We start from the raw sequence: 10,482 nt of genomic DNA, 5'->3' as shown, positions 1-10,482 counted from the left end.
TGGTTAAATATGAGCATTGCAGTTGAAATTTTTTGAATTCTCTCGATTTTGGACATATCATTTTTTATTGCTTTGGAGGCATTTGCTAGCTTTCTCATTTTTAATTATGTTCAGTTTGCCATGTTTTAAAAGTTTTTTCAGTACATGCATCTGTGACTATACCAAATTTTCATATATATATATATATATATATATAGCTTTGCAAACTATGATTTAGTTGACAAGAGCATAGGTCTGGAATTGCTGTATTCACTTTTTTAACTTGCTAAAGGTATGAATATTTCCATTGTGAGTTGAATGCTGATTTATCTTCTTTGCAACAAGCATGGTGTAATTTAGTCCTATGGAGTTGCTAATGTTGGCAGTGCATTGTACACTACTAAAACTATGTATGTGCACCCGGGGCAAGGGGGTTTTAGGGCTGGTGCGTGCACCCAGGTTACACTGAAAAGTTTAAGTTAAACAACAACAATTCAAAAAATGAAACATCAAGGATTTAGAAAATGAAACAAGAAGAATTTTAGAAATGAAAACTAAGAAAACTAAGAACTTTAAAACACTGGACATTCATTTGAAAATTAGGAAAAAAAATAAAATCATTTATAAACCCTACCGTTTGCTTAAAACATCTTTTCAACAAGGTGACAAATCTTCCTCCTCTTCTGCTTGCTCCTTGTCACTTCTCTTTGACATGTAATTACTTTTTGATCTGGCAAATATGAAAAGAACCATAAAATTGTTTTTTTGCATATTTGTGGTGCTATTTACCATGAGATAAGTTGGCAAAATTTGTTGATTTGCACTGAGATAACTGTGAATTTATTCCAATGATTTGATCCATGAGTCTCTGGCAGGAAAAATCACACCTCCAACAAGAACTTTATGTGTTTGTAAACTATGGACCTAAATTGATATAGCTCTGTTCAAACAATCTTAGCTTCTAATCTAAACTTTTGTTCTGTACTCAATAAACTGGCTATGTGGTAGCACGTTTTCTGATTAACACTCATAGCTTTTACCAGCAGATCATTAAATGTGCTGATAATTTATTTTGAGTATTTTGTTAAATTTTATATCAATTTTCTTCTAGTGTCTTGTTGAAGAATATGGCTTATCCTATTTTGTCATAGATAATTACAAGAAAGGACTGATTAAGAAATAATTGTGTACAATATATTGAATTACCATTTTGGTCTTTGATTGTGCTATGATTCCAATCATTGATCAAGAATATTTCTTACATTCATGCTAGTGATTAAGATTTTTCTGTCATATATTTGGAACCTAAATGGTAATAGTACTAAATGAATGTTTAATTTTACTGTTTAATAGGTATAAACATGGCATCTATCCGAATGGAGCTGATTGTCGATATAGGCACCAAAAGATGCCTCCTCCACTCCTCCTATAGAAGAAGTTTTCCAGAAACTTTAGCAGTGGGTGACAGTGACAAATGGTTCCTACCCAAACAAATATCCTTAGCACAGGAAAAACAATTATTATTATCAAGAAAAAAAGGCTCAACCTTCACCTAGTGCTTCTCAAAGACTGCTAGGAAGTTCACCTTCAGGTGACAAGCCCAAGAATCAGGAGCAGAAAAGGTGACAATGTGTACCATAGTATCAGACAAATTAGAGTCAAGGCCAACCAGTGAACCCTTCAACAAATGGATTCTCAAATCAACTGAATGTTGTATCTGCTGCGTTGCCACTGCCACAAGGAATTTCTAGGTTCGTTGACACGACTTAGTGCATGGTTGTTCTTCTATGAGACTATTGTATTGCAATTTAATTCCTAAGTCTGTGATGTATGCATACTTAATTGTTTGTTGCCTTTCCTCAAGTGATGTTGGGGGTGTGCCATTGGAATTGGTTGTTAGAATTATATTGGTGCTCGATGTATACATTTTAGCTTTAGAAGTTCTTATATGTACCAATTTCATTTTCTGTGCTTCATTTAAATGTACATGGATACCAATCAATATGAAGATATTGTAAATTTTGTTGTTGGAGCATTATAAGCTTTTCCTTTTAAATAATAGTTATATAGCTACCGAATTTGATGTCTGTGAAACTTTTGAGTAATTTTGTCTATTCTAGGAAGTTTTATTATCAGAGCGATAGAGTTGATTGCAACTCATTCTACCATATTGAGAATAAGTGTGGGCATTAGGTTCTTTTTTTTGTAACCCGTAAGCCTGCCTTTAGTCTGGAGAGATTTCCATTCTATATACGTTTGATCACATTATTACATTGAATATCCTTTTGCTAATTGGGCGGTGTGGGTGGTGAAAAATCATTCTTCTTTTAGAAGCTCTCATATAATTCTCTTAAATATTGGTTATTTTGAGACAACATTAATTATTGTTTTTGATTAAGACTATATTGATTATTGTTATAGCAAGAATTTCATACTATTTATTAATGGGTGTAACATTGTGATTATATCATGCAACCATGGCTGAGTATGTCTTTTGTTTATTATGAGTAGCAGCGAAGATATCTATTTTATGCTTCTTTTCTATTCCTCTGTGTCCTCAAATGTATTAAAAATAGCTGAGGGCACTCTTAAGTATACTTCATAGGTCTTCTTTAGTGCATTGGTTTTTATTTGAGTTAGTATCAGTAACAGATAGCTTCATAATTATTACTAATATTATGACTTATTGAAATTAGTGGTCAAAAGCATTGCAGGATATAGTAAAGATCTTTATAAAGCCACAAAACCCTTATTTTTGGGAAATGTGTTGTACAGGCAGTATCAAAGGTCTAAACCAGCAAAACCCTTTACATAGTCCAAATGGGTATCCTAAATTGTTGTTTGTCTTGTAGGTTGTTAAGAAATTTTGCAAGATAATGATCAAAAACCTACATAAGAGGGCTAATTACAAAAAGGGCTGCAAAGAAATATACAGCTAGTTTGGAAAGCGATTGGAAAAAGGAGTTTGGAATTGTTTTTTTTGGTCATTCTAGGCCCAAATAAGTTAGTCAAGAGTATGAACATCTCCTACAATGCTAGATAAACAAAAGTACAAGACTTGGCAAAACAAAACTTAGCAACCATGTTTACACAAGATAAGATAAGTTTGTGACTTGGTGAGTTGACCTAGGGGGCAGACTTGGTGAGCGAACATAAAGAGTCGACTTGGTGAGCGTACTTGAATTGTCAGCTTGGCGAGCTGACTAGGGGAGTCAGCCTGGCGAGCTAACATGGCGAGTTGACTTAAAGTGGCGAGTTGGTGGGGCAAGTGGGGGTGACTTGGTGAGCTGACCTGGAGAGTTGGCCTAGGGGGCAGACTTGGTGAGTGAACTTAGAGAGTCGACTTGGTAAGCATACTTCAATTGTCAGCTTGGCAAGCTAACTTGGGGAGCCAGCCTGACAATCTAACATGGTGAGTGGGCTTAAAGTGGCAACTTGGTGGGGAAAGTTGGCAAGCCGACTTAGCAAGGCCACTTAGAGACACGACATGGTGAGCTAACTTGGTGAGAAAGCTCAATGAGTGGACCTAAAGATTGACCTTGATGAGGCACTTTGGTGGGGTGACTTGATGATTGAACTCAAAGAGTCAACTTGGTGAGTATACTTGAATAGTTGACTTGGTGGGGCAAGTTGGTGAGCCGACTTAGCAAGTCCACTTGGTGAGGCGAGATGGTGAGTCAACTTGGTGCGATGACTTAGCGAGCTGACTTGGTGAGTGGACTTAAAGATTAACCTTGACGAGGCACTTTGGTGGGGTGACTTGATGAGTGAACTTAAAGAGTCAACTTTTTGAGCGTACTTGAATAGTCAACTTGGTGACATGACTTGGTGGGCTGGCTTGGTGAGCCGACCTGGCATGTGTACTTGAACAGTAGACTTGGTGAGCTGACTGAAAGAGTCAACTCATTGAGGTGACTGGGTGGGAGTGACTTGGCAAGTTGACCTGGAGAGTGACAATCCATATTCTACAAATTTGAGATGTTGGAACTTTTGTGGATGTGCAGGCCATTGGAACATACTGTAGGGAGGATGATGAACTTATTCTCAACTGTCAGACTTAGGCAAGTGATACAAATTGTAGAATCTTAACATATGGTTGTTCAAATTTTGTATCTCCTAAATGATTTCCTTTTAGCGTATAACTTGCTGTGCATAGTTGCCAAGTTTTCTTATTGTATTGGGCATATTAATGAAGAAGCATATTAGTTACTGTCGATACTTTTTTAGGCATTCTATAAAATAGTTCACATGCCTTGCGTATGATATGAGATTTTGCATGCATCTTGCACTCTCTCATCCGGCTGATGATGGATTACGGAGAGTGATCTGGAACGATGACGCTAAAACACACACAATCAAATCCAAAATGAGCTTGCATTACAAATGGATTGTGGAAATCTGATATTGTTGATTTTGCATGCATGTCTACCAGGAAAATCACAACTTAAACATATATGTTTAAGTTGTGATTGTCCTGGTAGACATGCATGCAAAATCAACAATATCAGATTTCCACAATCCATTTGTAATGCAAGCTCATTTTGGATTTGATTGTGTGTGTTTTAGCGTCATCGTTCCAGATCACTCTCCGTAATCCATCATCAGCCGGATGAGAGAGTGCAGGATGCATGCAAAATCTCATATCATACGCAAGGCATGTGAACTATTTTATAGAATGCCTAAAAAAAATTTACACACACGCGTTGGTAGAAATTTCTACCTTCATTGGTCGAAATTTCTACCTTCAATGGTCAAAATTTTTGACCTTCATTGGTTGAAATTTCTACCTTCAATGGTCAAAATTTTTGACCTTCATTGGTCAAAATTTCTACCTTCAATGGTCAAAATTTTTAACCTTCATTGGTCAAAATTTCCAACTTCAATGGTCAAAATTTGCGACCTTCATTGGTCAAAATTTCTACCTTTTTTGGTCAATATTTTCTACCTTCTTTGATCAAAATTTCTACCTTGTTTGGTCAAAATTTTGACCAATTCCTGACAAAACTTGCACAATGGCTATGGACATTTTTTGACCAAAGTATTGGTCAAAATTTTGACCAAACATAAGGTTGGTCAAAATTTCGATCGAAAAAATTTTGGCCAATGGGTTGGTCGACTTTGGTCAAATTTTGGTTGAAAAGTGGGTCAAAATTTTGACCAATAATGGTCAAAAAATGGTCTCAGATGTACTAGTGAGTGTTCCAACAGAGTATAAAGATCGGGAGGTGAATCCAAAGACACCTCTCTTGGGATCAAAATTTTGTCACTCGGGCTAAGCCTCAAGGAACTTTATACCCTTGAGAAGTGAAAAAGGAGAAGTGGGTTATCACTCCTCTCGACTGTGTGACATATTTTTGGTTTCATCCATGGATTTGGGCCTCACGTACCTTGCGTATATCAAGGAATCCCTAGCTAAACCAAATTTCATCCTTGTAGGAAGCTTCCTAGGATGTTGGTGTGTTTGATGTGCTTGCTCCAAACTTTTGTCTACTTGTTTTTTCATAGCTTTTGAATGAATGTTTGCCAACTTTGGTCAAAATCCTAGAAAATTAGAAACCTCCCAGCTCAAGGCATACTTAGCATAGCCATTGCCTCATCAGAAAATCATCCAAGCTCCCCTGCCACAACTGAATCTATCTAGTTCTTTGCTTTAGAACAATCCCAAATCCAAAGTCCATCCAAATCATCCCCCCAACCAGCTACCAACCCAATCCAAAATCACCCAAGCCTTTAAGGAATTGTTGTTACTCTACTAGAGTTTGCTATCCAATCAATCTATCCAAATCCCTCAATCTCCCCAAGGTTATCCCTTTGATAGAGCTTTGTCTAGGGTAATCTAGCCTTGTCACTTGTCATCCCTCATCACCTTAAGCTAAAGGTTGGGATCCACAAGTGGTCAATCTCGTGTCATGCCCATAGGATCATTTGTCTATCCTCAAGTTGACACCAAAAGCCACCAATCCTACACATAGGAAAGCAAAACTCTCACTTTTTGACAGCATACACTTGAAGTCTTCCATCCAAAGGAAAGCCAAAAATCTCTAGCCAATCCTCCTTAGGTCTGTCATGTAGCTTTGACTCTCCCTAGGAAATCTTTCATCAGCTAATCCAAAATTTGCGCTTAAACCAAATCCAACCATGAGCTTCCGTGTTCATCTATATGCAAGACCCCATCCCCATCCAGCTCATCATCAAAACATGAAATCCCAACCCTATCATGATGAGTTTGGTCACATTGTCCTTTCTCCTACTACATCCTATTCCAATGATGATGAAAATCTTGTTGACTATGACGGGTATCTTGAGAGCCTTAGATGCCTTCCGCCAACCATTCCCCAAAATCCAATCATTACTCCGAACTATCTAGTCATGCCATCTCATATCCTAGCTTCTCCTCCATTACCCAATCAACCAAACTTCCAATCTTCCACCCCCATCACACTAGCTATTCCTGTCAATCCACCACCTCCACCTCCAACACACGAGTCTCCCAGGAATCTCCTAGAGGAAATACAAGAAAAGCCACCTCCAACAGTTGATAAGCCATGTCATCTAATCCACCCATGTGAAGTAGTCAGTGATGAAGCTTCCCCATCTATAATATCACCTCCATCTCCCATAGCTATCATCCCCATACCATCCATCAAATTTCTTAAAATCCTTCCACTTCTCGCAAGCATCAAAATCCTACCACCTGTCAAATCCCTCCAAATCCTATCCATATCACCTCCAAGAATTTCCCAAATCTCTTGTAATGACCCTTATGCATCCATATTCTACTCACCCATCTCCACTACTGAATCTCCCATCTATCCATCCACTACCTTTGAAGAATCCATCCCTTCACCTCCTATTGCACCATCCACTCCAATCCAATCCTATCAAGATCCTACCCAAAAGCATGTTGACATCCCCCAAAGCATAAATGAAGATATCATCATACCATGTCTTCCATCCATAGTGCAGTCACCATCCCCTCCATCTCCAAAACCTCAAGCCATATCTCCTCTACTACAAGATATCTTTTCATCCCATCAGCTAAATCAAGATCCTATCCTACCATCTCCTCCACTCCATGCTTCCATCTTACCACCTATCCAAGCTATTCCACCATCTATAATCTACGCTCTTGGTTCACTTATATTCATCCATGGTGGCACCCTCTTAGCAAAAGAATTAAGAATAGTATCTCCCCATTGCAGTACATCTAATAACGCACTTCTACCATTTTCTACAAGCAAAAAGTTTCCTTAGCTCGTTCAAATGCTCAATTGATGGCATTATCAAGGTCAAGGTTTAGGACCACAAGAGCAAGGAATCAAAAAGCCTATTATTTCACAAAAGAATCCAGGATTTCATGGTCTTGGATATGTATCCAAAGGCTCACCATCTAAAAGTGTTGGTACACGCCATCCCCAAACCAAGCCTATCTCCAGGCCCACCATGCTAGCCTCCCATCACTCCTTCAAGAAATCTTATGTCATCCCCCCTCCACCATATTTGCAACCCAAAACAACCTACCATATCCCCCCTTCATCCACTAAATCCATTTTGGGTCCCTATGTCCCAAAATCTACCATCCTCCATCCTCCTATCAACCATCATAAAAATCCTATTCCATCCATTCCTACGCAAGATCAACAAAGACACATATCAGGGCACATCATCCATCATCATCCCCCTACATGCTCTTCCATATCCTCTCCATCTCACAAAGCTTCTCCTAACCATCTTCCTAAAGCTTATCACAGAAATGTGAATGCAATGTCAAAATACATAAAGCTAAAAATCCACATCCTGGGCAATCATATGTCTATTCTAAAAGACATACTACAAAAAGGCAAAAGCCAATCAAAGAATGCAAAACAATGCAAAACCCTATGAAAAGAAAATCCAAAACCATGTGGATCCCAAAGAAAAAAGTTGAAACCCAATGCATAATGGCATCCACAATTGTAATTCACCCATCCAGTGCTTCGTGTCCCCCATCTCCTAACTCTATCTTGGGTGCCTATATCCCTAAGTGCGCTTCCACAAATCCTCTATAAAGCCTGCATCTACCATATCCCCCATATGCTCTTTTCACACCCATCCCAACATGTGCCAATGTTGATCCTACAAGCATCCCCATATCATGCTCCTTTCTAGCCTTTTCATCCCTCCATCTCCTACCATAAATCCCATCTAATCCGATCTATTGCATAAATCACACATCCAGTGTACCAACAACTAGCAACAAAATTGAACATTCCAACAGCCAGTGAAAAATCCCAAAAAATCCAAAAACAACTGAAGAAAGCCAAAATCATTCTAGGTAAGTCCCAAGTGAAAACATAAAAAAAATAAAGAAAAATAAAGCGTCCACTGGTGAAAACTTGGCAATTCAAGCACCTTGGACAAGTACCATGATGAAAACTTGGCAAACAAGTGTCATGCGTAATCTAGCCATCCCCAGCTTAGCCTATCATCCTCATGCTTTTGGTCACATCTGGTCATCCAACTCCATCTTGCAATTTATCCACCTATCTTTCAACCTCCAACTTTTATCTATCACTATCCACTTATCTTCTGCAACCTCACCCCATCATCCCAGCTATCATCCATCTCCCTAGCGCCTTCAGCTTTTCCATCCTAGCTTCAATCCTATCACATCCATCGTAAGACCTCCTTCTGCATGTCATCTTCTGACTGGGGGCACTGTATTCCTTGGAGATCTTGTCTTGTCCATCCTCCGTTGTTATTGCTATCTCGCTCTAGGCTATCCTCATGCAAATCCAATGCCATCCTCTCATTAGCCATTCACTCTAGCGCTATCTATTAGCTTAGCTACCACCAACCTTAGCATTGTCCCCATCCTTGGTCGCACATCTATCATCATCATTGGATGCATCCTGCCAAATTCATATCTTCCACTATCACCTCATCCTTAGCTTGTACATCTTGCACCACCTTGAGCCATCCCGCTATCTTATCATCCAGAGCTCCTGTACAGCTTGTAAATAATCTTCTATCCAATGCTTGTATCATACCTTGTATCATAGCTTGTATATCCAATCTTTTTCAAAAAAACTTGTACATTTGTACCATATCTTGGTCCATCAGCTTGTAGATCCTCTTTAGCTTAGTACCATTGTATCTATCCAACTTTTGTATTAGTTCATCCTGTAGACACATAAATTTGATTACACTATTTTAGTAATCCTATTTAGTTATCTAAAAAGGCATTATTAATTAAATTTCTATTTAATTAATCCTTTGTCATCCCCTAGTTGATTAATTTAATTAATCATCTATAGTCCTAATTGATAAATCAAATAATCTATTATTTATCAATTAAATCCTATTCTTCTATCTAATTCCAAAAATCCCCATTTATTAAAATAAATCTATTTGATAAATGAAATCCTCAAATTCAGAAACCCCTAACCTATCTCTAATCCTCCATTTAGCCTAATCCACCCCATCCACCCATACTAACCAAGCTTAAACACTAACTCACCCACCCTCATTAATGCCATCCACTTGCACATCTCTAACATTCCTAATCTAATCCTAAACCCAAGCCTAATCCACCCCCTAATGTTGTCACATTCCTTAAACAAGTTTAAGACTTTCCTAATCCAAACCAAAGTCTCCCCTCAAAAAACCCAACCACTAAGTCATGAGTGCTCTTACAAAACATAAAAGACTCTTACAAGCCCACTCATGACTCTTACACCCATCTTCCACACTCTTCCCTCTTCCACACTCATTCCTCTTACATCCCTCTTACATACTCAACCCCACTCATCATGCCTTTAACCAACCCTTTACCCTACCCTCTCACACTCATCCTCCTTGTGACAAGTGTCACCTTCCCATTGGTGCTAAACAAGCACAATCCATGTGCTCCCCTTTGAGTGCATCTTATCCCTCCTTAAGCCTTCATCCATCCTTGCATCTAAGCCCTCCATCCCTCTACCCCTTAGCCTATAAATTGAATCCCATCCCAAGCCATTTCATCAACAATCTTTGAGCTAAAGTTACCATGCTATTTTGAGAACCAAAGCCATCAATCTTACCCTTATAATGCCAAATTGAGAGCTCACAAAGCTAACAATTTTCCATTACCCATCTCCATTGAAGAAACTTTTGAGCATCTTGAGCATACATCCACAGCAAAAGGACACGTCTACAGAATCCAGAAAGCATGGAGTGTTTTCTCTTGTGAGGTTTACACTTCTTGTTTGCTTTCTTTGTCCAAGCATATATGTGAATTTAGTTTTTGGTTTGTGAATGTTTACTTTATTTGTTAATGTTATTTTCATACTAAATCTTGTTCTACACATCCTTGATTAGAATCTTGCACACATAGCACAAATCTTGATTAGCTATTCCAATGCATCCTTTAGCTAGATCTCCTGTCATCAAAGTGTTATCCTTCTTAGTTCAGCTTGCCCAGTGCATCACTCATCCAAATCCACCAACTTAGGTGCTCTCTAATAGATCCTTGTAGGATATAGC

This window comes from Cupressus sempervirens, chromosome 4 (assembly GCF_028749045.1).
Source record: "Cupressus sempervirens isolate cs-2001-9-10 chromosome 4, ASM2874904v1, whole genome shotgun sequence".
Taxonomy (NCBI): domain Eukaryota; kingdom Viridiplantae; phylum Streptophyta; class Pinopsida; order Cupressales; family Cupressaceae; genus Cupressus; species Cupressus sempervirens.
This window is presented reverse-complemented; position numbering follows the sequence as displayed.